This window comes from Pseudophryne corroboree, chromosome 2, assembly GCF_028390025.1.
Source record: "Pseudophryne corroboree isolate aPseCor3 chromosome 2, aPseCor3.hap2, whole genome shotgun sequence".
Lineage (NCBI taxonomy): Eukaryota > Metazoa > Chordata > Amphibia > Anura > Myobatrachidae > Pseudophryne > Pseudophryne corroboree.
The window spans coordinates 863,663,672-863,690,935 of NC_086445.1; the positions used below are offsets into that span (position 1 = coordinate 863,663,672).

The window sequence follows — 27,264 nt, forward strand, 5'->3', positions numbered from 1 at the left end:
ATATAACGTATGGCCCTACTGGAAAATACGTTTGTTTCTTCACCGTCGACACTAGATTCGGTGTCCGTGTCTGGGTCTGTGTCGACCGACTGAGGTAAAGGGCGTTTTACAGCCCCGGACGGTGTCTGAGACGCCTGGACAGGTACTAACTGGTTTGCCGGCCGTCTCATGTCGTCAACTGATTTTTGTAACGTGCTGACATTATCACGTAATTCCATAAACAAAGCCATCCATTCCGGTGTCGACTCCCTAGGGGGTGACATCACCATTACCGGCAATTGCTCCGCCTCCACACCAACATCGTCCTCATACATGTCGACACACACGTACCGACACACAGCAGACACACAGGGAATGCTCTTATCGAAGACAGGACCCCACTAGCCCTTTGGGGAGAGTTTGCCAGCACACACCCAAGCGCTATAAATATATAGGAACAACCCTATAGAAGTGTTGTCTCCCTTATAGCAGCTTAATATATCAATATCGCCAAAAAAGTGCCCCCCCTCTCTGTTTTTTTACCCTGTTTCTGTAGTGCAGTGCAGGGGAGAGTCCTGGGAGCCTTCCTCGCAGCGGAGCTGTGCAGGAAAATGGCGCTGTGTGCTGAGGAGATAGGCCCCGCCCCCTATTTCGGCGGGCTCTTCTCCCGGTGTTTGTGAGACCTGGCAGGGGTTAAATACATCCATATAGCCCCAGGGGCTATATGTGATGTATTTTTAGCCAGAACAAGGTATTATCATTGCTGCCCAGGGCGCCCCCCCCCCAGCGCCCTGCACCCTCAGTGACCGCTGGTGTGAAGTGTGCTGACAACAATGGCGCACAGCTGCAGTGCTGTGCGCTACCTCATGAAGACTGAAAAGTCTTCTGCCGCCGGTTTCTGGACCTCTTCACTTTTCGGCATCTGCAAGGGGGTCGGCGGCGCGGCTCCGGGACCGGACTCCATGGCTGGGCCTGTGTTCGATCCCTCTGGAGCTAATGGTGTCCAGTAGCCTAAGAAGCCAATCCATCCTGCACGCAGGTGAGTTCACTTCTTCTCCCCTAAGTCCCTCGTTGCAGTGAGCCTGTTGCCAGCAGGACTCACTGAAAATAAAAAACCTAAAAACTTTTTCTAAGCAGCTCTTTAGGAGAGCCACCTAGATTGCACCCTGCTCGGACGGGCACAAAAACCTAACTGAGGCTTGGAGGAGGGTCATAGGGGGAGGAGCCAGTGCACACCACCTAGTCCTAAAGCTTTTATTTTTGTGCCCTGTCTCCTGCGGAGCCGCTAATCCCCATGGTCCTGACGGAGTCCCAGCATCCACTAGGACGTCAGAGAAATATCAATGGAAATCAAATTTATTAACCCATGGAGGTCTGGATTTGGAGTCACACTCAAGTGGAAAAACACACTACAGGCTGATCCAACTTTGAAGTAATGTCCTTAAAACAAGTCAAAATGAGGCTCAGTAGTGTGTGTGGCCTCCACGTGCCTGTATGACCTCCCTACAAGGCCTGGGCATGCTCCTGAAGAGGTGGCGGATGGTCTCTTGAGGGATCTCCTCCCAGACCTGTACTAAAGCATCCGCCAACTCCTGGACAGTCTGTGGTGCAACATGGCGTTTGTGGATGGAGCGAGACATGATGTCCCAGATGTGCTCAATTGGATTCAGGTCTGGGGAACGGGCGGGCCAGTCCATAGCATCAATGCCTTCGTCTTGCAGGAACTGCTGACACTCCAGCCACATGAGGTCTAGCATGGTCTTGCATTAGGAGGAACCCAGGGCCAACCGCACCAGAATATGGTCTCACAAGGGGTCTGAGGATCACATCTCGGTACCTAATGGCAGTCAGGCTACCTCTGGCGAGCACATGGAGGGCTGTGCGGCCCCCCAAAGAAATGCCACCCCACACCATTAATGACCCACTGCCAAACCGGTCATGCTGGAGGATGCTGCAGGCAGCAGAACGTTCTCCTTGGCGTCTCCAGACTCTGTCACATCTGCTCAGTGAGAATCTGCTTTCATCTGTGAAGAGCACAGGGCGCCAGTGGCGAATTTGCCAATCTGTGTGTTCTCTGGCAAATGCCAAACGTCCTGTACAGTGTTGGGCTGTAAGCCCAACCCCCACCTGCGGATGTCGGGCCCTCTTACCACCCTCATGGAGTCTGTTTCTGATCGTTTGAGTAGACACATGCACATTTGTGGCTTGCTGGAGGTCATTTTGCAGGGCTCTGGCAGTGCTCCTCCTGTTCCTACTTGCACAAAGGCGGAGGTAGCGGTCCTGCTGCTGGGTTGTTGCCCTCATACGGCCTCCTCCACGTCTACTGATGTACTGGCCTGTCTCATGGTAGCGACTCCATGCTCTGGACACTACGCTGACAGACACAGCAAACCTTCTTGCCACAGCTCGCATTGATGTGCCATCCTGCATGAGCTGCACTATCTGAGCCACTTGTGTGGGTTGTAGACTCCGTCTCATGCTACCACTAGAGTGAAAGGACCACCAGCTTTCAAAGTGACCAAAACATCAGCCAGAAACCATAGGAGCTGAGAAGTGGTCTGTGGTCACCACCTGCAGAACAACTCCTTTATTGGGGGTGTCTTGCTAATTGCCTATAATTTCCACCTGTTGTCTATTCCATTTGCACAACAGCATGTGAAATTGATTGTCAATCAGTGTTGCTCCCTAAGTGGACAGTTTGATTTCACCACAGAAGTGTGATTGACTTGGAGTTACATTCTGTTGTTTAAGTGTTCCCTTTATTTTGTTGAGCAGTGTATATGTTGTGTGTGGATATATGTGGATATAGATATATATTTTCAATTGAAGTCAGATCCATTCCGACATTCATTTGTCGGAATGGTTCCGACCTGGGCTATTCAATGGAAATCTCATTTTGACTTAAAAAAAAATGAGAATAGAGATGCGGGAGGGGAGACGGGGGAGAGCAGCGCTGCGGAAGCGGCTATATAGCCGCTGCTGTAATGCTGCTCCCCCCCCCCCCCCCCCGTCTGCCCGCGGCTCTCCCCAACCCCAGTCCCTCCTCTCTCACAGCCGCAGCTCCCCTTCCCCCCTCTCACAGCCGCCGCTCCCCGTCTCCCTCTCTCACAGCCGCCGCTCACGGGAGCGTCGGCTGGGACAACCTCCTGCGCTGCTCACCCCGTCCCGGCTCACCCCACTTGTTGAAAAAATTGGGGTAATATTGAATAGGTCGAATCACAATTCAACCTTAAAAAGTCCAACACTGCCGTCTTTTCGACATACGGCAGCTTTCGACTTCAATTGAATGAGAGAGAGAGAGAGAGAGAGAGAGAGAGAGAGAGAGAGAGAGAGAGAGAGAGAGAGAGAGAGAGAGAGAGAGAACAAGGTTTTAAACCTACCGGTAAATCTTTTTCTCCTAGTCCGTAGAGGATGCTGGGGACTCCGTAAGGACCATGGGTATAGACGGGCTCCGCAGGAGACATGGGCACTCTAAAGACTTGAGATGGGTGTTCACTGGCTCCTCCCTCCATGCCCCTCCTCCAGACCTCAGTTAAAGAACTGTGCCCAGAGAAGACGGACAGTACGAGGAAAGGATTTTTGTTAATCTAAGGGCAAGATACTGTTAGGGTCTCCTGCTCTGTGCTGCCACGTCGTCATGGCAACCGGGAGACAAGTGCTAGCGGAGTAACCTGAGCGTAGCTGATACTCCGGTTCGGGTCTTTTGCTGTGCGGTGGTTACAGGCTCTGTGCACGGCAGGGGATCCGGTGCTGGTTTTTGTGCTCACAGTCTGTGAGGTCTGAGTGGGGCGTGGACAGCACCTGCTATATAAACCCTTTTCTCAGGTTAGGCAGATGCTGCTGAATCTTTGTTGGTTAGTCAGTTCCTGAAAGCTAGCTAGTACTGTGTAAACTTTGTATTTGTTTGTAGCTTACTGCAAATAGGCCTTGGGATTTGGTATTACACTCTGCCAATCCAGACCTAGCAGTAAGACTGGAGTCAGTCGTTTAACCTGCTGGGGTTCTTTTGCTACTCTGTGAACCTAGCAAGTTTGCGGCTGTATTCTCAGACTTGCCTGCCAAAATCCTTTCTCACTGTGCAAGGTGTTCAGGTGTCAGTTTAGTGACAGTAAGCTGAACCAGTGCACTGCAAGTGAGGACTAGGATTGTGGAGACTCTCCTTGTGTCTATTATTCCATCTCTGACCAAGGAGTTTACTGCCACACCCGTTGGTAACCCTTTAGGGTTTTGCTGTTGCCCTTAGCAACAGCATTTCGGGTTCTCTACGTATTAAATCACTACATCTCGCTTCTTTCCATCTGAGCATTCCTAATACTAGGGAGACACCCAGTTTCTTAGCCTTTGGGCTTCTCTGTTCACTTTGTGTTTATTTTGTTACCCTATCACCTTCTGTGTATGTAATGTCATATTCCCCAGTCTGTCTGTGAGTTCATTTGTTTTGCATCCCTCACCGTTCAGACACCAGTACATTCCTGCTGACACTGGTGTGCATAACATATTCAGCAGCCTAATACTCCTGTTGAAATTTTGTGGGAATATGGAGCATACCCCCTCAAAATACTTTGCAACAGGTGGTCGATCAGATGCAGGTCCTGACTCGACAATTTAATGATTTGTCCATTAAAATGCACACCTCGCAGGCCGCTGGCGGAGCTCCCGCAGCAGCAGTGCCTTCAGGGGTTAAGGAGCCGAAAGTAAATCTCCCGGATCGTTTTTCTGGAGATCGCTCGCAGTTCTTTTGTTTCAAGGAGAGCTGCAAGCTATATTTCCAGCTTAGGCCTCAGTCTTCTGGGTCGGAGATTCAGCGGGTGGGCATAGTGATTTCCTTGCTACAAGGAGACCCACAGGTCTGGGCATATGGGTTGCAGCCTGACTGTCCGTCGCTTAAAAGTGTTGATGCTTTTTTTACGGCACTGGGCATGTTGTATGATGACCCTGACAAGACGGCCTCAGCCGAGGCTCAGATTTCGATCCTTAAGCAAGGGCGAAGGCCAGTTGAGGTTTATTGTACAGAGTTTCGGAGGTTGGCCCATGATACCCAGTGGAATGACCCAGCCCTGAGACACCAGTACCGAAGAGGTCTTTCTAACCAGTTAAAAGACCAACTGGTACAATATCCCTTGCCTGATAGCTTGGATCAGCTCATGCAGTTATCCATTCGGGTGGATAGACGGCTGAGAGAGCGCAGGCTTGAAAGGGAGACCGAGGTTTCCTTCTTTCCCAAGGGAACCTCAGACTCTGAGGAATTTTCCGAGGAGCCTATGCAGATTGGGGCTACCCGCCTCTCCTCGCGTGAGAAGACGCGGAGGAGACAGCAGGGGTTATGTTTGTACTGTGGGAATAAAGGTCATGTGGTAGTATCATGCCCAGAAAAGCCGGAAAACTTCAGGGCCTGAGGGTGATGGGAAATATCCTGTCAGGCCAGAAGTCAGAATTTCCCAAGAAGACTTTTATCATTCCGGTGACCTTGAAGATCCTCGGTCAAACTGTCAAGACTGAGGCCTTTGTGAACAGTGGGGCCGACGGGGTTTTTATGGACCGCCAATTCGCCCTGAAACACTCTGTTCCCTTATTACCCTTGGCATCGGAAATTGAGATTTGTGGGTTAAACGGGGAACCATTATCCCAGGGTAAAATTACCTCTTGCACTAGCCAGATTTCTTTGTTTATTGGAGCCACACACTCTGAAAAATTGTCCTTCTATGTGACTGTCTGTACTTTTGCCCCATTGGTGTTGGGGTTACCCTGGTTAAGGGCCCACAATCCTCAATTTGACTGGGTCTCTGGGGAGATTCTTAGTTGGGGTACTGATTGTTTCAGGAGTTGCTTGAGCCTTCCAGTCAGGCTTTCGCAGCTAAGTTTGCCAGGATTGCCAGGATGTTATGCAGATTTTGCGGACGTGTTCTCCAAAAGAGTTGCAGAGGTACTACCTCCCCATCGCCCCTATGACTGTGCCATTGATTTGTTGCCGAATGCTAAGCTTCCCAAGAGCAGGTTGTACTCCCTGTCACGTCCTGAGACTCAGGCTATGGCAGAGTACATTCAGGAGAACTTGGCTAAGGGATTTATCAGACCTTCACAGTCTCCAGTTGGGTCGGGGTTCTTCTTCGTGGGTAAAAAGGACGGTTCGTTGCGACCCTGCATCGACTTCAGGGAATTGAACCGTATCACGATTAAAAACTCATACCCACTGCCTCTCATTTCGGTCTTGTTTGACCAGCTTCGTACTGCCACCATTTTTTCTAAGATTGACCTACGCGGTGCGTACAATCTAATCCGAATAAGAGAGGGGGATGAATGGAAGACTGCCTTTAATACCCACTCAGGGCATTATGAATATTTGGTGATGCCTTTTGGGCTCTGTAATGCCCCGGCAGTCTACCAGGACTTCATAAACGATGTGCTCAGGGAATATTTGGATAGATTCTTAGTTGTATACTTAGATGACATCCTAATCTTCTCCCATTCCCTGGAGGAACATCGGAAGCATGTACGCTTAGTCCTCCAGAAACTCAGAGACCACCGGCTTGGGGCGAAGCTGGAGAAGTGCGAATTTGAAGTTCAGCAAATCGCATTTCTAGGATATATTATCTCCCCAAAAGGTTTCCAAATGGAGGGTTCCAAGGTACAGGCAGTCCTGGATTGGGTGCAGCCCACTAGATTGAAGGCGCTTCAGCGTTTTCTGGGCTTTGCGAATTTTTATAGACGATTTATCGCTGGATTTTCGTCTATAGTGGCGCCCTTGGTGGCACTCACTAATAAAGGGGCGGATGTTGCTCACTGGTCTTCTGAGGCCAAAGCGGCTTTTGCCCGTCTCAAAAGGGCATTTGTCTCGGCCAAGGTGCTGCAACACCCAGATCCAGAGCGTCCTTTTGTGGTGGAGGTGGATGCCTCTGAGATGGGTATTGGGGCAGCGCTCTCTCAGAGGGGGGTGTCTGATAATCGCCTTCATCCCTGTGCTTACTTTTCCCGTAAATTTTCGCCTGCCGAGATGAATTATGACGTGGGTAACCGGGAATTGTTGGCTATTAAGGATGCACTCGAGGAGTGGAGACACTGGCTTGAGGGGGCTAAGTTTGTGGTCTCAATTCTCACCGACCATAAGAATTTGGCATATTTAGAGTCAGCGAAGCGCCTCAATGCCAGGCAGGCACGATGGGCTTTGTTTTTTGCTCGCTTTAATTTTTTGATAACATATCGCCCTGGGTCAAAAAACATCGAGGCTGATGCGCTCTCGCGGAGTTTTGCTCCAATCCAGGAGACCACCGAGGAGCCATTGCCCATTGTGTCCCCATCATGTATTAAAGTGGGCACTACCCAGGACCTCGTCATTAGTCCTTAGAGCACAGGAGCAGGCTCCTCCAGACCTTCCGGTAGGTCTTTTGTTTGTGCCTCCTAGGTTAAGACAGCGAGTGTTCCTGGAATTCCATGCCAAGAAGTCGGCAGGTCACCCGGGTATTGCCAGAACTCGGGAGTTGCTATCTAGGGCGGTGTGGTGGCCCTCGGTGGCTAGGGATGTGGATCAGTGGGTTCGGGCATGTGACATCTGTGCCCGAAATAAGACTCCTAGAGGGGTTCCTGTTGGCCCATTACATCCACTCTCTATTCCATCTAAGCCATGGACCCACATTTCAATGGATTTTGTGGTGGACTTGCCCAAATCCTCGGGGATGACAGCCATCTGGGTTGTCGTTGACAGGTTTTCGAAGATGGCGCACTTCGTTCCATTGGTTGGGCTGCCATCGGCCAGACGCCTGTCTGAATTATTTATGCTGCATGTTGTGCGCCTCCACGGGTTGCCACTTGATGTGGTCTCTGACCGCGGATCCCAGTTTGTGGCCAAATTCTGGAGGGCATTTTGTTCCGATCTCCAGATTTCTGTCAGCTTGTCGTCAGGCTACCATCCGCAGTCTAATGGGCAGACTGAAAGGGTGAACCAGTCCTTGGAGCAGTTCCTCAGGTGTTATGTCTCCAAGTGTCAGACTGACTGGGTTGCTCATCTGTCCATGGCGGAGTTTGCCTATAACAACGCGGCTCACTCTGCTACAGGGATCTCTCCCTTCCTTTGTGTGTATGGGCATCATCCTAAGGCCAATTCTTTTGACCCCCAGGACTCCACGCCTGGTGGTTCCTCTGTGGTTTCGGTCCTTAGAGGTATTTGGAGGAAAGTGAAGAAAGCCCTTGTGTCTGTGTCATTAGTGACCTAAAGGGTTTTTGATAAGCGGAAAAGACCCTGCAGCTTCAAATTAGGAGACTTCGTCTGGTTGTCTACCAAGAATTTGAAGTTGAGACAGCCATCTCATAAGTTCATCGGCCCTTATAAGATCACTAGGGTTATCAATCCGGTGGCATTTCAGTTAGATCTAACCCGTTCTTTGGGTATCAATAAAACATTTCATTGTTCCCTTTTAAAACGGGCGATTAGTAATCGTTCTTCCAGTGGAAGACCTTCCCCTCTTCTGATACGTGGCCAGAGGGAGTTTGTTGTTGAAAGGATTCTTGACTCCAAGATGGTTCGGGGTCGGCTGTCATTTTTGGTGCACTGGAAGGGGTATGGCCCGGAGGAGCGGTCGTGGGTGCGCAGTTGTGATCTTCATGCCCCCAGACTGTTACGCTCTTTCTTCTCGCAGTTCCCCGATAAACCCGGTGGTAGGGGTTCTTTGACCCCTCGTCAGAGGGGGGGTACTGTTAGGGTCTCCTGCTCTGTGCTGCCACGTCGTCATGGCAACCGGGAGACAAGTGCTAGCGGAGTAACCTGAGCGTAGCTGATACTCCGGTTCGGGTCTTTTGCCGTGCGGTGGTTACAGGCTCTGTGCACGGCAGGGGATCCGGTGCTGGTTTTTGTGCTCACAGTCTGTGAGGTCTGAGTGGGGCGTGGACAGCACCTGCTATATAAACGCTCTTCTCAGGTTAGGCAGATGCTGCTGAATCTTTGTTGGTTAGTCAGTTCCTGAAAGCTAGCTAGTACTGTGTAAACTTTGTATTTGTTTGTTGCTTACTGCAAATAGGCCTTGGGATTTGGTATTACACTCTGCCAATCCAGACCTAGCAGTAAGACTGGAGTCAGTCGTTTAACCTGCTGGGGTTCTTTTGCTACTCTGTGAACCTAGCAAGTTTGCGGCTGTATTCTCAGACTTGCCTGCCAAAATCCTTTCTCACTGTGCAATGTGTTCAGGTGTCAGTTTAGTGGCAGTAAGCTGAACCAGTGCACTGCAAGTGAGGACTAGGATTGTGGAGACTCTCCTTGTGTCTATTATTCCATCTCTGACCAAGGAGTTTACTGCCACACCCGTTGGTAACCCTTTAGGGTTTTGCTGTTGCCCTTAGCAACAGCATTTCGGGTTCTCTACGTATTAAATCACTACATCTCGCTTCTTTCCATCTGAGCATTCCTAATACTAGGGAGACACCCAGTTTCTTAGCCTTTGGGCTTCTCTGTTCACTTTGTGTTTATTTTGTTACCCTATCACCTTCTGTGTATGTAATGTCATATTCCCCAGTCTGTCTGTGAGTTCATTTGTTTTGCATCCCTCACCGTTCAGACACCAGTACATTCCTGCTGACACTGGTGTGCATAACAGATACATACCAGCCCACACCATCCACACCGTACAACTCGGTACATACGAACCAGTTAACAGTATGAAACAAAACAGCATCAGCCCGAGACTGATCAAAACTGTAACATAACCCTTATGTAAGCAATAACTATATACAAGTCTTGCAGAATTTTGTCCGCACTGGGACGGGCGCCCAGCATCCTCTACGGACTAGGAGAAAAAGATTTACCGGTAGGTTTAAAATCTTGTTTTCTCTTGCGTCCTAGAGGATGCTGGGGACTCCGTAAGGACCATGGGGATTATACCAAAGCTCCAGACCGTGCGGGAGAGTGCGGATGACTCTGCAGCACCGATTGAGCAAACATAAGGTCCTCCTCAGCCAAGGTATCAAACTTGTAGAATTTAGCAAAAGTGTTTGAACCCGACTAAGTCGCCGCTCGGCAAAGCTGTAATGCCGAGACGCCTCGGGCAGCCGCCCAAGAAGAGCCCACCTTCCTTGTGGAATGGGCCTTTACCGAATTTGGTAACGGCAATCCAGTCGTAGAATGAGCCTGCTGAATCGTGTTACAGATCCAGCGAGCAATAGTCTGCTTTGAAGCAGGAGCGCCAAGCTTGTTGGCTACATACAGGACAAACTGTGACTCTGTTTTCCTAACCCGAGCCGTCTTGGCTACATAAATCTTTAAGGCCCTGACTGCATCAAGGGACTTGGAATCTTCCAAGTCACCCGTAGCCACAGGCACCACGATAGGTTGGTTCATATGAAAAGATGAAACCCCCTTAGGCAAAAATTGAGGACGAGTCCTTAATTCTGCTCTATCCACATGGAAAATCAGATAGGGGCTCTTGTGAGACAAAGCCGCCAATTCAGACACCCGCCGTGCAGATGCCAAGGCCAACAACATGACCACCTTCCAAGTGAGAAATTTAAATCCACAGTTTGAAGAGGCTCAAACCAGTGAGATTTTAGGAACTGTAAAACCACGTTAAGGTCCCATGGTGCCATTGGGGGCACAAAAGGAGGCTGGATGTGTAGCACTCCCTTCACCAAAGTCTGGACTTCTGGGAGAGAAGCCAATTCCTTCTGAAAGAAAATTGTTAAGGCCGAAATCTGTACCTTAATGGAGCCTAACTTTACTAAACGGCCCAGATGGAAGTCTTCAGTAGGAGCATTCTTGGCTTCACACCAAGATACAGACTTCCTCCAGATGCGGTGATAATGTTTCGCCGTCACATCCTTCCTAGCCTTTATCAGAGTAGGGATGACTTCCTCCGGAATACCTTTCCCCGCTAGGATTTGGTGTTCAACCGCCATGCCGTCAAACGTAACCGCGGTAAGTCTTGGAACACGCAGGGCCCCTGCTGCAATAGGTCTTCCCTGAGAGGAAGAGGCCACGGATCTTCTGTGAGCATTTCCTCAAGATCTGAATACCAGGTCCATCGAGGCCAATCCGGAACAATGAGTATTGTCTGCACTCCTTTTCGTCTTATGATTCTCAGTATTTTTGAGATGAGCGGAAGAGGAGGGAACACATAGACCGACTGAAACACCCATGGTGTCACCAGGGCGTCCACGGCTACTGCCTGAGGGTCCCTTGACCTGGCACAATACCTCTGAAGCTTCTTGTTGAGGCGTGACGCCATCATGTCTATTTGTGGAAGTCCCCACTGATTTGTTATCTCTGCAAAAACTTCTTGATGAAGGACCCACTCTCCTGGATGGAGATCGTGTCTGCTGAGGAAGTCTGCTTCCCAGTTGTCCACTCCCGGAATGAAGACTGCTGACAGAGCGCTTGCGTGATTTTCCGCCCAGCGAAGAATCCTGGTGGCTTCCGCCATTGCCACTCTGCTCCTTGTCCCGCCTTGGCTGTTTACATGAGCCACAAGCTGTGACGTTGTCTGATTGAATCAGAACCGGTAGGCCACAAAGAAGATTCTCCGCTTGTTGCAAGCCGTTGTATATGGCCCTCAATTCCAGTACGTTGATGTGTAGACAAGCCTCCTGGCTTGACCATAGTCCCTAAAAAATTTCTTCCTTGTGTGACTGCTCCCCATCCTCGGAGGCTCGCGTCCGTGGTCACCAGAACCCAGTCTTGAATGCCGAACCTGCGACCTTCGAGAAGGTGAGCACTCTGCAGCCACCACAGGAGAGACACCCTGGCCCTGGGGGACAGGTTTATTTTCTGATGTATCTGTAGATGGGACCCCGACCACTTGTCCAGAAGGTCCCACTGAAACGTCCTCGCATGAAACCTGCCGAAGGGGATGGCCTCGTAGGTCGCCACCATTTTTCCCAGTACTCGAGTGCATTGATGGACTGACACTTTTTTCGGTCTTAACAGGTCTCTGACCATGTTCTGGAGTTCCTGGGCTTTTTCCATCGGGAGAAAAACCCTCTTTTGTTCCGTGTCCAGAATCATGCCTAAGAAAGATAGCCGAGTCGTTGGAATCAACTGTGACTTTGGTAGATTTAGAATCCAGCCATGCTGCTTCAGCACTCTCAGGGAGAGTGACACGCTTTTCTGCAATTGATCTCTCGATCTCGCTTTTATCAGGAGATCGTCCAAGTACGGGATAATTGTGACTCCCTGCCTGCGCAGGAGCACCACCATTTCCGCCATTACCTTGGTGAAAATCCTCGGGGCCGTGGAAAGCCCAAACGGCAACGTCTGAAACTGGTAATGACAGTACTGTACAGCGAATCTCAGGTATGCCTGATGAGGGGGATATATGGGGACATGAAGGTATGCATCCTTTATGTCTAGTGACACCATAAAATCCCCCCCTTCCAGGCTGGAGATAACTGCCCGGAGCGATTCCATCTTGAATTTGAACTTTTTCAAGTACAGGTTTAGGGATTTTAGATTTAGAATGGGTCTGACCGAACCATCCGGTTTCGGGACTACAAACAGGGTTGAATAGTACCCCTTCCCCTGTTGAACTAGGGGTACCTTGACAATCACTTGTTGTTGACAAAGTTTTTGAATTGCAGCTAAAACTATCTCCCTTTCTGGGGGAGAAGCTGGTAAAGCCGATTTGAAAAATCGGCGAGGAGGCACGTCTTCGAATTCCAGCTTGTAGCCTTGGGATACAATTTCCATCGCCCAAGGATCCACGGCTGACTGAATCCAGACCTGGCTGAAGAGACGAAGACATGCCCCCACCGGCGCGGACTCCCTCAGTGGAGCCCCAGCGTCATGCGGTGGATTTAGTAGAAGCCGGGGAGGACTTCTGCTCCTGGGAACTAGCCGTAGCAGGCGTTCTTTTCCCTCTACCCTTACCTCTGGCGAGGAAGGAAGAGCCCCGACCTCTTTTGGACTTATGCGACCGAAAGGACTGCATCCGATATTGCGGAGTTTTCTTTTGCTGTGGGGGAACATAAGGTAAAAAAGAAGATTTACCCGCGGTAGCTGTGGAAACCAGGTCCGCGAGACCTTCCCCAAATAAAACCTCACCCTTGTAAGGCAAAACTTCCATATGTCTCTTTGAGTCGGCATCACCCGTCCATTGACGTGTCCACAGGGCTCGCCTAGTAGAAATCGACATGGCGTTAACTCTTGAACCTAACAGCCCAACATATCTGGAAGCGTCTGTCATATATAAGACTGAGTCTTTAATAAAAGGTCAATAAAATGCTATCCCTATCCAGGGTATCAATGTCAGATGGCAAGGTATCTGCCCAAGCTGCTACAGCGCTACAAACCCAAGCCGACGCTATTGCCGGTCTAAGCAAGGCACCCATATGTGCATAAATTGATTTTAAGGTAGTTTCCTGTCTGCGATCAGCAGGATCCTTGAGGGCTGCCGTATCTGGAGACGGTAGCACCATCTTTTTGGACAAGCGCGTTAAAGCCTTGTCCACCTTGGGCGAGGATTCCCACCGTAACCTGTCCTGTGCAGGGAAAGGGTACGCCATAAGAATTCTCTTGGGAATCTGCAGTTTCTTGTCTGGAGTTTCCCAAGCCTTTTCAAATAACGCGTTCAGCTCATGAGATGGGGGAAAGGTTACCTCAGGTTTCTTTTCCTTAAACATGCATACCCTCGTGTCAGGGACAGAGGGGTCATCTGTGATATGTAAAACATCTTTTATTGCAATAATCATAATAAGAATTTACTTACCGATAATTCTATTTCTCGGAGTCCGTAGTGGATGCTGGGGTTCCTGAAAGGACCATGGGGAATAGCGGCTCCGCAGGAGACAGGGCACAAAAAAGTAAAGCTTTACTAGGTCAGGTGGTGTGCACTGGCTCCTCCCCCCATGACCCTCCTCCAGACTCCAGTTAGGTACTGTGCCCGGACGAGCATACACAATAAGGGAGGCATTTTGAATCCCGGGTAAGACTCATACCAGCCACACCAATCACACCGTACAACTTGTGATCTAAACCCAGTTAACAGTATGACAACAGAAAGGGCCTCTTAAAGATGGCTCCTTAACAATAACCCGAATTAGTTAACAATAACTATGTACAAGTATTGCAGATAATCCGCACTTGGGATGGGCGCCCAGCATCCACTACGGACTCCGAGAAATAGAATTATCGGTAAGTAAATTCTTATTTTCTCTATCGTCCTAAGTGGATGCTGGGGTTCCTGAAAGGACCATGGGGATTATACCAAAGCTCCCAAACGGGCGGGAGAGTGCGGATGACTCTGCAGCACCGAATGAGAGAACTCCAGGTCCTCCTTTGCCAGGGTATCAAATTTGTAAAATTTTACAAACGTGTTCTCCCCCGACCACGTAGCTGCTCGGCAGAGTTGTAATGCCGAGACCCCTCGGGCAGCCGCCCAAGATGAGCCCACCTTCCTTGTGGAGTGGGCTTTTACAGTTTTAGGCTGTGGCAGGCCTGCCACAGAATGTGCAAGTTGAATTGTGTTACAAATCCAACGAGCAATCGACTGCTTAGAAGCAGGTGCGCCCAACTTGTTGGGTGCATACAATATAAACAGCGAGTCAGATTTTCTGACTCCAGCCGTCCTTGCAATGTATATTTTTAAGGTTCTGACAACGTCCAACAACTTGGAGTCCTCCAAGTCGCTAGTGGCCGCAGGCACCACAATAGGTTGGTTCAGATGAAATGCTGATACCACTTTAGGGAGAAAATGCGGACGAGTCCGCAGTTCTGCCCTATCCGAATGGAAGATTAGATAAGGACTTTTATAAGATAAAGCCGCCAATTCAGATACTCTCCTGGCAGAGGCCAGGGCTAGTAACATAGTCACTTTCAATGTGAGATATTTCAAATCCACCTTTTTCAATGGTTCAAACCAATGGGATTTGAGGAAATCTAAAACTACATTTAGATCCCACGGTGCCACCGGAGGCACCACAGGAGGCTGTATATGCAGTACTCCCTTGACAAAAGTCTGGACCTCAGGGACAGAGGCCAATTCTTTTTGGAAGAATATTGACAGGGCCGAAATTTGAACCTTAATGGATCCCAATTTGAGACCCATAGATAATCCTGATTGCAGGAAATGTAGGAAACGACCCAGTTGGAATTCCTCCGTCGGAACCCTCCGATCCTCGCACCACGCTACATATTTTCGCCAAATGCGGTGATAATGTTTCACGGTGACTTCCTTCCGTGCCTTAATCAAGGTAGGAATGACTTCTTCTGGAATGCCTTTCCCTTTTAGGATCTGGCGTTCAACCGCCATGCCGTCAAACGCAGCCGCGGTAAGTCTTGAAAAAGACAGGGACCCTGCTGTAGCAGGTCCCTTCTCAGAGGTAGAGGCCACGGTTCGTCCGTGAGCATCTCTTGAAGTTCCGGATACCAAGTCCTTCTCGGCCAATCCGGAACCACTAGTATTGTTCTTACTCTTCTTTGCCGTATGATCTTCAATACCTTTGGTATGAGCGGCAGAGGAGGAAACACATACACTGACTGGTACACCCAAGGAGTTACCAGTGCGTCCACAGCTATTGCCTGTGGATCTCTTGACCTGGCGCAATATTTGTCCAGTTTCTTGTTGAGGCGAGACGCCATCATGTCTACAATTGGTCTTTCCCAACGGTCTATTAACATGTTGAAGACTTCTGGATGTAGACCCCACTCTCCCGGATGAAGATCGTGTCTGCTGAGGAAGTCTGCTTCCCAGTTGTCCACGCCCGGGATGAACACTGCTGACAGTGCTATCACGTGATTCTCCGCCCAGCGAAGAATCTTGGCAGCTTCTGCCATTGCACTCCTGCTTCTTGTGCCGCCCTGCCTGTTTACATGGGCGACCGCCGTGATGTTGTCCGACTGAATCAACACCGGCTTTCCTTGCAGGAGAAGTTCCGCCTGGCTTAGAGCATTGTAGATTGCTCTTAGTTCCAGAATGTTTATGTGAAGAGACTTTTCCAGACTCGTCCATACTCCCTGGAAGTTTCTTCCTTGTGTGACTGCTCCCCAGCCTCTCAGGCTGGCGTCCGTGGTCACCAGGATCCAATCCTGAATGCCGAATCTGCGGCCTTCTAATAGGTGAGCCTTCTGCAACCACCACAGAAGTGACACCCTTGTCTTTGGTGACAGGGTTATTCGCAGGTGCATCTGCAGATGCGACCCTGACCATTTGTCCAACAGATCCCTTTGGAATATTCTTGCCTGGAATCTGCCGAATGGAATTGCTTCGTAAGAAGCCACCATTTTTCCCAGGACTCTTGTGCATTGATGTACTGACACTTTTCCTGGTTTTAGGAGGTTCCTGACCAGATCGGATAACTCCTTGGCTTTTTCCTCTGGAAGGAAAACCTTTTTCTGAACCGTGTCCAGAATCATTCCTAGGAACAGCAGACGAGTTGTCGGGATTAAATGGGATTTTGGAATATTCAGAATCCACCCGTGTTGTCTTAGCACCTCTTGAGATAGTGCTAAAGCTGTCTCCAGCTGTTCTCTGGACCTTGCCCTTATTAGGAGATCGTCCAAGTATGGGATAACTAATACGCCTTTTCTTCGAAGAAGAATCATCATCTCGGCCATTACCTTGGTAAAGACCCGAGGCGCCGTGGACAATCCGAACGGCAGCGTCTGAAACTGATAGTGACAGTTTTTGAACAATGAACCTGAGGTACCCCTGGTGTGCGGGGTAAATCGGAACGTGTAGATACGCATCCTTGATGTCCAAGGATACCATAAAGTCCCCTTCTTCCAGGTTCGCTATCACTGCTCTGAGTGACTCCATCTTGAACTTGAACTTTTTTATGTAGAGGTTCAAGGACTTCAGATTTAGAATAGGCCTTACCGAGCCATCCGGCTTCGGTACCACAAATAGAGTGGAATAATACCCCTTTCCTTGTTGTAATAGGGGTACTTTGACTATCACCTGCTGAGCGTACAGCTTGTGAATGGCTTCCAACACCCTCTCCCTTTCGGAAGAGACGGTTGGTAAGGCAGACTTCAGGAAACGATGAGGAGGATCCGTCTCTAATTCCAACCTGTACCCCTGAGATATTATCTGCAGGATCCAGGGGTCTACCTGCGAGTGAGCCCACTGCGCGCTGTAATTTTTGAGACGGCCCCCCACTGTCCCCGAGTCCGCTTGAGAGGCCCCAGCGTCATGCTGAGGTTTTTGCAGGAGCCGGGGAGGGCTTCTGTTCCTGGGAAGGAGCTGCCTGTTGGTGTCTCTTCCCTCTTCCTCTGCCTCGTGGCAGGTACGACAAGCCCTTTGCTCTCTTATTTTTGTAGGAGCGAAAAGGCTGCGGTTGAAAGGTCGGTGCCTTTCTCTGTTGGGGAGTGACTTGAGGTAAAAAAGTGGATTTCCCGGCAGTAGCCGTGGCCACCAAGTCTGATAGACCAACTCCAAATAACTCCTCCCCTTTATACGGCAAAACCTCCATGTGACGTTTTGAATCCGCATCGCCTGTCCACTGTCGTGTCCATAAGGCTCTTCTGGCTGAAATGGACATAGCACTCACCCGAGATGCCAGTGTGCAAATATCCCTCTGTGCATCACGCATATAGATAAATGCATCCTTTATTTGTTCTAACGACAGTAAAACATTGTCCCTATCTAGGGTATCAATATTTTCAATCAGGGATTCTGACCAAACTACTCCAGCACTGCACATCCAGGCAGTTGCTATAGCTGGTCGTAGTATAACACCTGCATGTGTGTATATATTCTTTTGAATAACTTCCATCTTTCTATCTGATGGATCCTTAAGTGCGGCCGTCTCAGGAGAGGGTAACGCCACTTGTTTGGATAAGCGTGTGAGCGCCTTGTCCACCTTAGGGGGTGTTTCCCAGCGCGCCCTAACCTCTGGCGGGAAAGGGTATAATGCCAATAACTTTTTTGAAATTATCAACTTTTTATCAGGAGCAACCCACGCTTCATCACACACGTCATTTAATTCTTCTGATTCAGGAAAAACTGTTTGTAGTTTTTTCACACCATACATAATACCCTGTTTTACGGTATCTGTAGTATCAGCTAAATGTAACGTCTCCTTCATTGCCAAAATCATATAACGTGTGGCCCTACTGGAAAATACGTTTGAATTTCTACCGTCGTCACTGGAATCAGTGCCCGTGTCTGGGTCTGTGTCGACCGACTGAGGCAAAGGGCGTTTTACAGCCCCTGACGGTGTTTGAGGCGCCTGGACAGGCATTAATTGATTGTCCGGCCGCCTCATGTCCTCAACTGACTGTTTAAGGGAAGATAAACCATCACGTAATTCCACAAATAAAGGCATCCATTCTGGTGTCGACCCCCTGGGGGGTGACATCTGCATATTTGGCAATTGCTCCGCCTCCACACCAATATCGTCCTCATACATGTCGACACCACGTACCGACACACACCGCAAACTCACAGGGAATGCTCTAATGAAGACAGGACCCACTAGCCCTTTTGGGGAGACAGAGGGAGAGTCTGCCAGCACACACCACAAAGCGCTATATATACAAGGGATATCCTTATATTAAGTGCTCCCTTATAGCTGCTTTAATATATATATATATATAGCCATTAATGTGCCCCCCCTCTCTGTTTTACCCTGTTTCTGTAGTGCAGTGCAGGGGAGAGACCTGGGAGCCGTTCTGACCAGCGGAGCTGTGACAGAAAATGGCGCCGTGTGCTGAGGAGATAGGCCCCGCCCCTTTTTCGGCGGGTTCTTCTCCCGCTATTTTTCCAGTCAGGCAGGGGTTAAATATCTCCATATAGCCCCTATGGGCTATATGTGAGGTATTTTTAGCCTTGTATAAGGTTTATATTTGCCTCTCAGAGCGCCCCCCCCCAGCGCTCTGCACCCTCAGTGACTGCCCAGTGAAGTGTGCTGAGAGGAAAATGGCGCACAGCTGCAGTGCTGTGCGCTACCTTATGAAGACTGAGGAGTCTTCAGCCGCCGGTTTCCGGACCTCTTCACGCTTCAGCATCTGCAAGGGGGTCGGCGGCGCGGCTCCGGGACCGGACTCCACGGCTGGGCCTGTGTTCGATCCCTCTGGAGCTAATGGTGTCCAGTAGCCAAGCAGCAAATCCACTCTGCATGCAGGTGAGTTTACTACTTTCCCCCTAAGTCCCACGTTGCAGTGATCCTGTTGCCAGCAGGACTCACTGTAAAGAAAAAAACCTAAACTAAACTTTCTCTAAGCAGCTCTTTAGGAGAGCCACCTAGATTGCACCCTTCTCGTTCGGGCACAAAATCTAACTGGAGTCTGGAGGAGGGTCATGGGGGGAGGAGCCAGTGCACACCACCTGACCTAGTAAAGCTTTACTTTTTTGTGCCCTGTCTCCTGCGGAGCCGCTATTCCCCATGGTCCTTTCAGGAACCCCAGCATCCACTTAGGACGATAGAGAAATAATGAATACTTTTGGCCACCCTTGGGTGCAACCTCGCATCATCGTAGTCGACACTGGAGTCCGAATCCGTGTCGGAATCAGTGTCTGCTACTTGGGAAAGGGGACATTTCTGAGACCCTAGAGGGCCCTGTGATACAGCCAAAGCCATGGCTTAACTCCCTGTCTTTTCTCTGGACTCTGCTTTGTCCATTCTCTTATGTAATAAAGACACATTTGCATTTAAAACATTCCACATATCCAGCCAATCAAGTGTCACCACAATCATCTGCTCCACCTCCTCCTTAGATGAGCCTTCCGCTTCAGACATGCCGACACACACGTACCGACACCCCCACACACCCAGGGATATATATATATATATCTCTATCGAGACAGTCCCCCAATAAGGCCCTTTGGAGAGACAGAGAGAGAGTATGCCAGCACACACCCAGCGCCACCGGATACTAGAATAACATCCCAGTCAATACATCGCTTTTATAAATATACTCTTTTTTTTTGCCCTCTGTATGTGTTCAGCAGGGGAGAGTCCGGGGAGCCAGCTTCTCTGCAGCGTGCTGTGGAGAAAATGGTGCTGGTTAGTGCTGAGGGACCAAGCTCCGCCCCCTCACCGGCGGGCTCCGATCCTGCTCAAATCTTTATACTGGCGGAGGTTTTTGCCATATACTGCCTCAGCAGTATATATCTCTGCCAGTGTCCCTAGAAGGTTAATAAGTGCTGCCCAGGGCACCCTCCATGCGCCCTGCACCCATACAGTGCCGCCAGTGTGTGTGTGTGTTGGGAGCAATGGCATGCAGCGTTACCTCATAGAAGATCAAAAGTCTTCTCCCGCCTTTGAAGTCTTCTATCTTCTCATACTCACCCGGCTTCTATCTTCCGGCTCTGTGAGGAGGATGGCGGCGCGGCTCTGGGACGAACGGCGAGGGTGAGACCTGCGTTTCGACCCTCTGGAGCTAATGGTGTCCAGTAGCCTAAGAAGCAGAGCCTATCATTTAAGTAGGTCTGCTTCTCTCCCCTCAGTCCCACGATGCAGGGAGCCTGTCGCCAGCAGTGCTCCCTGAAAATAAAAAACCTAACAAAAGTCTTTTACAGAGAAACTCAGTAGAGCTCCCCTGCAGTGCACCCAGTTTACTCTGGGCACAGGATCTAACTGAGGTCTGGAGGAGGGGCATAGAGGGAGGAGCCAGTGCACACCCATCTAAAGTCTTTAGAGTGCCCATGTCTCCTGCGGAGCCAGTCTATACCCATGGTCCTTACGGAGTCCCCAGCATCCTCTAGGACGTAAGAGAAAGAGAGAATATCTGTATGTTTTACCAGTACACGGGATGCCGTCTGTAAGTATACGGACAGCAGCATCCTATCTGTTGGAAGCAAAGCAGCGAAACCCCTCGTGGGCTTGCTGTGCTCGCCGCTCTTTGGGCCCGGTGGCTCACTTCACTCGTCAAATGTTATATTCCCATTCTGTTGGTGGCTTGGACCCATCAACCGAGTGGAATATCTTATGGATGTCTGGATTTTGTTCGATATTTCACCGGTGGTCGGAATTCTGGCATCGGTCTCATGAACGGCGGGATCCCGACAGCTGGCGTTTTAACTACATCCCATAATATATATATATATATATATATATATATATATATATATATATATATATATATATATATATATATATATATATATATATATATATATATACATACACATATATATATACACACATATATATATACACACACACACACACACACACACACACACACACGGTACCCCCCCCCCCCCTTTCCCCTCGAATAAATCCTGCATTTGCCCCTGATGGGGGCTGCAAAATGCTGAATGTCAGTCGCTCTTATTGACAAAAAAGCCCCAAACCATTGTCCTTCTTCCATGTTTGACAGTTGGGGTGAGATTCAATTGTTTTGTAGCGCCTGATCTTACATCTACAGTGACGGGAGATCGGATGGTGATAATTAATGTTTTTTTTAATTGCACAAATCGTGCCCAAAAAGACTGGATTTAGACATGTAAAGCGGCTAAATGAGACTAAACTAATGAGCTTGGCGCAAAAAGTGCCATTTGGGAAGCCAACTTGGTGACTTATTGCCCATTTCAACTAGCCACCCCTGGAGTTCACACCCGACAGGAGCAACAATTGAATTGCTCCGTGTCAGTGGTTTATTTACTAAACAGCAGCATGTAAAATCAGTCACTTTCTAGGATGTTTAAGCCCAAGATTTAAAAGGGCAATGCTTCTTAATAGCAAACCATGGGATGTTTTGAGGTTAAATGCATTACCATTTCACATTTTGGAGTTAAACAAACTGGGTTTTTCCCCTACTCAATGGCATAACAAAACCCCTTCAAGTCCGCAATAGATAACGTTTGGTGCTTTATGGCCCGGGCAAGCCCTTATTATACTTGTGCTGCAGAACAGTACTACATATTACTTTGTTCACTAAAAAATAAGAATTTACTTACCGATAATTCTATTTCTCGGAGTCCGTAGTGGATGCTGGGGTTCCTGAAAGGACCATGGGGAATAGCGGCTCCGCAGGAGACAGGGCACAAAAAAGTAAAGCTTTACTAGGTCAGGTGGTGTGCACTGGCTCCTCCCCCTATGACCCTCCTCCAGACTCCAGTTAGGTACTGTGCCCGGACGAGCATACACAATAAGGGAGGCATTTTGAATCCCGGGTAAGACTCATACCAGCCACACCAATCACACCGTACAACTTGTGATCTAAACCCAGTTAACAGTATGACAACAGAAAGGGCCTCTTAAAGATGGCTCCTTAACAATAACCCGAATTAGTTAACAATAACTATGTACAAGTATTGCAGATAATCCGCACTTGGGATGGGCGCCCAGCATCCACTACGGACTCCGAGAAATAGAATTATCGGTAAGTAAATTCTTATTTTCTCTATCGTCCTAAGTGGATGCTGGGGTTCCTGAAAGGACCATGGGGATTATACCAAAGCTCCCAAACGGGCGGGAGAGTGCGGATGACTCTGCAGCACCGAATGAGAGAACTCCAGGTCCTCCTTTGCCAGGGTATCAAATTTGTAAAATTTTACAAACGTGTTCTCCCCCGACCACGTAGCTGCTCGGCAGAGTTGTAATGCCGAGACCCCTCGGGCAGCCGCCCAAGATGAGCCCACCTTCCTTGTGGAGTGGGCTTTTACAGTTTTAGGCTGTGGCAGGCCTGCCACAGAATGTGCAAGTTGAATTGTGTTACAAATCCAACGAGCAATCGACTGCTTAGAAGCAGGTGCGCCCAACTTGTTGGGTGCATACAATATAAACAGCGAGTCAGATTTTCTGACTCCAGCCGTCCTTGCAATGTATATTTTTAAGGCTCTGACAACGTCCAACAACTTGGAGTCCTCCAAGTCGCTAGTGGCCGCAGGCACCACAATAGGTTGGTTCAGATGAAATGCTGATACCACTTTAGGGAGAAAATGCGGACGAGTCCGCAGTTCTGCCCTATCCGAATGGAAGATTAGATAAGGACTTTTATAAGATAAAGCCGCCAGTTCAGATACTCTCCTGGCAGAGGCCAGGGCTAGTAACATAGTCACTTTCAATGTGAGATATTTCAAATCCACCTTTTTCAATGGTTCAAACCAATGGGATTTGAGGAAATCTAAAACTACATTTAGATCCCACGGTGCCACCGGAGGCACCACAGGAGGCTGTATATGCAGTACTCCCTTGACAAAAGTCTGGACCTCAGGGACAGAGGCCAATTCTTTTTGGAAGAATATTGACAGGGCCGAAATTTGAACCTTAATGGATCCCAATTTGAGACCCATAGATAATCCTGATTGCAGGAAATGTAGGAAACGACCCAGTTGGAATTCCTCCGTCGGAACCCTCCGATCCTCGCACCACGCTACATATTTTCGCCAAATGCGGTGATAATGTTTCACGGTGACTTCCTTCCGTGCCTTAATCAAGGTAGGAATGACTTCTTCTGGAATGCCTTTCCCTTTTAGGATCTGGCGTTCAACCGCCATGCCGTCAAACGCAGCCGCGGTAAGTCTTGAAAAAGACAGGGACCCTGCTGTAGCAGGTCCCTTCTCAGAGGTAGAGGCCACGGTTCGTCCGTGAGCATCTCTTGAAGTTCCGGATACCAAGTCCTTCTCGGCCAATCCGGAACCACTAGTATTGTTCTTACTCTTCTTTGCCGTATGATCTTCAATACCTTTGGTATGAGCGGCAGAGGAGGAAACACATACACTGACTGGTACACCCAAGGAGTTACCAGTGCGTCCACAGCTATCGCCTGTGGATCTCTTGACCTGGCGCAATATTTGTCCAGTTTCTTGTTGAGGCGAGACGCCATCATGTCTACAATTGGTCTTTCCCAACGGTCTATTAACATGTTGAAGACTTCTGGATGTAGACCCCACTCTCCCGGATGAAGATCGTGTCTGCTGAGGAAGTCTGCTTCCCAGTTGTCCACGCCCGGGATGAACACTGCTGACAGTGCTATCACGTGATTCTCCGCCCAGCGAAGAATCTTGGCAGCTTCTGCCATTGCACTCCTGCTTCTTGTGCCGCCCTGCCTGTTTACATGGGCGACCGCCGTGATGTTGTCCGACTGAATCAACACCGGCTTTCCTTGCAGGAGAAGTTCCGCCTGGCTTAGAGCATTGTAGATTGCTCTTAGTTCCAGAATGTTTATGTGAAGAGACTTTTCCAGACTCGTCCATACTCCCTGGAAGTTTCTTCCTTGTGTGACTGCTCCCCAGCCTCTCAGGCTGGCGTCCGTGGTCACCAGGATCCAATCCTGAATGCCGAATCTGCGGCCTTCTAATAGGTGAGCCTTCTGCAACCACCACAGAAGTGACACCCTTGTCTTTGGTGACAGGGTTATTCGCAGGTGCATCTGCAGATGCGACCCTGACCATTTGTCCAACAGATCCCTTTGGAATATTCTTGCATGGAATCTGCCGAATGGAATTGCTTCGTAAGAAGCCACCATTTTTCCCAGGACTCTTGTGCATTGATGTACTGACACTTTTCCTGGTTTTAGGAGGTTCCTGACCAGATCGGATAACTCCTTGGCTTTTTCCTCTGGAAGGAAAACCTTTTTCTGAACCGTGTCCAGAATCATTCCTAGGAACAGCAGACGAGTTGTCGGGATTAAATGGGATTTTGGAATATTCAGAATCCACCCGTGTTGTCTTAGCACCTCTTGAGATAGTGCTAAAGCTGTCTCCAGCTGTTCTCTGGACCTTGCCCTTATTAGGAGATCGTCCAAGTATGGGATAACTAATACGCCTTTTCTTCGAAGAAGAATCATCATCTCGGCCATTACCTTGGTAAAGACCCGAGGCGCCGTGGACAATCCGAACGGCAGCGTCTGAAACTGATAGTGACAGTTTTGAACAATGAACCTGAGGTACCCCTGGTGTGCGGGGTAAATCGGAACGTGTAGATACGCATCCTTGATGTCCAAGGATACCATAAAGTCCCCTTCTTCCAGGTTCGCTATCACTGCTCTGAGTGACTCCATCTTGAACTTGAACTTTTTTATGTAGAGGTTCAAGGACTTCAGATTTAGAATAGGCCTTACCGAGCCATCCGGCTTCGGTACCACAAATAGAGTGGAATAATACCCCTTTCCTTGTTGTAATAGGGGTACTTTGACTATCACCTGCTGAGCGTACAGCTTGTGAATGGCTTCCAACACCCTCTCCCTTTCGGAAGAGACGGTTGGTAAGGCAGACTTCAGGAAACGATGAGGAGGATCCGTCTCTAATTCCAACCTGTACCCCTGAGATATTATCTGCAGGATCCAGGGGTCTACCTGCGAGTGAGCCCACTGCGCGCTGTAATTTTTGAGACGGCCCCCCACTGTCCCCGAGTCCGCTTGAGAGGCCCCAGCGTCATGCTGAGGTTTTTGCAGGAGCCGGGGAGGGCTTCTGTTCCTGGGAAGGAGCTGCCTGTTGGTGTCTCTTCCCTCTTCCTCTGCCTCGTGGCAGGTACGACAAGCCCTTTGCTCTCTTATTTTTGTAGGAGCGAAAAGGCTGCGGTTGAAAGGTCGGTGCCTTTCTCTGTTGGGGAGTGACTTGAGGTAAAAAAGTGGATTTCCCGGCAGTAGCCGTGGCCACCAAGTCTGATAGACCAACTCCAAATAACTCCTCCCCTTTATACGGCAAAACCTCCATGTGACGTTTTGAATCCGCATCGCCTGTCCACTGTCGTGTCCATAAGGCTCTTCTGGCTGAAATGGACATAGCACTCACCCGAGATGCCAGTGTGCAAATATCCCTCTGTGCATCACGCATATAGATAAATGCATCCTTTATTTGTTCTAACGACAGTAAAACATTGTCCCTATCTAGGGTATCAATATTTTCAATCAGGGATTCTGACCAAACTACTCCAGCACTGCACATCCAGGCAGTTGCTATAGCTGGTCGTAGTATAACACCTGCATGTGTGTATATATTCTTTTGAATAACTTCCATCTTTCTATCTGATGGATCCTTAAGTGCGGCCGTCTCAGGAGAGGGTAACGCCACTTGTTTGGATAAGCGTGTGAGCGCCTTGTCCACCTTAGGGGGTGTTTCCCAGCGCGCCCTAACCTCTGGCGGGAAAGGGTATAATGCCAATAACTTTTTTGAAATTATCAACTTTTTATCAGGAGCAACCCACGCTTCATCACACACGTCATTTAATTCTTCTGATTCAGGAAAAACTGTTTGTAGTTTTTTCACACCATACATAATACCCTGTTTTACGGTATCTGTAGTATCAGCTAAATGTAACGTCTCCTTCATTGCCAAAATCATATAACGTGTGGCCCTACTGGAAAATACGTTTGAATTTCTACCGTCGTCACTGGAATCAGTGCCCGTGTCTGGGTCTGTGTCGACCGACTGAGGCAAAGGGCGTTTTACAGCCCCTGACGGTGTTTGAGGCGCCTGGACAGGCATTAATTGATTGTCCGGCCGCCTCATGTCCTCAACTGACTGTTTAAGGGAAGATAAACCATCACGTAATTCCACAAATAAAGGCATCCATTCTGGTGTCGACCCCCTGGGGGGTGACATCTGCATATTTGGCAATTGCTCCGCCTCCACACCAATATCGTCCTCATACATGTCGACACCACGTACCGACACACACCGCAAACTCACAGGGAATGCTCTAATGAAGACAGGACCCACTAGCCCTTTTGGGGAGACAGAGGGAGAGTCTGCCAGCACACACCACAAAGCGCTATATATACAAGGGATATCCTTATATTAAGTGCTCCCTTATAGCTGCTTTAATATATATATATATAGCCATTAATGTGCCCCCCCTCTCTGTTTTACCCTGTTTCTGTAGTGCAGTGCAGGGGAGAGACCTGGGAGCCGTTCTGACCAGCGGAGCTGTGACAGAAAATGGCGCCGTGTGCTGAGGAGATAGGCCCCGCCCCTTTTTCGGCGGGTTCTTCTCCCGCTATTTTTCCAGTCAGGCAGGGGTTAAATATCTCCATATAGCCCCTATGGGCTATATGTGAGGTATTTTTAGCCTTGTATAAGGTTTATATTTGCCTCTCAGAGCGCCCCCCCCCAGCGCTCTGCACCCTCAGTGACTGCCCAGTGAAGTGTGCTGAGAGGAAAATGGCGCACAGCTGCAGTGCTGTGCGCTACCTTATGAAGACTGAGGAGTCTTCAGCCGCCGGTTTCCGGACCTCTTCACGCTTCAGCATCTGCAAGGGGGTCGGCGGCGCGGCTCCGGGACCGGACTCCACGGCTGGGCCTGTGTTCGATCCCTCTGGAGCTAATGGTGTCCAGTAGCCAAGCAGCAAATCCACTCTGCATGCAGGTGAGTTTACTACTTTCCCCCTAAGTCCCACGTTGCAGTGATCCTGTTGCCAGCAGGACTCACTGTAAAGAAAAAAAACCTAAACTAAACTTTCTCTAAGCAGCTCTTTAGGAGAGC

The 27,264-nt window shown here is 49.3% G+C and overlaps 1 protein-coding gene across 5 annotated transcripts in view; it reads right to left on the reverse strand.

The window, feature by feature from the left end:
* The window catches only part of SPAG5 (sperm associated antigen 5), a 417,322-nt gene that overhangs the window by 284,326 nt on the left and 105,732 nt on the right, over positions 1–27,264 (reverse strand). The gene's annotated exons all lie outside the window — the stretch shown is intronic.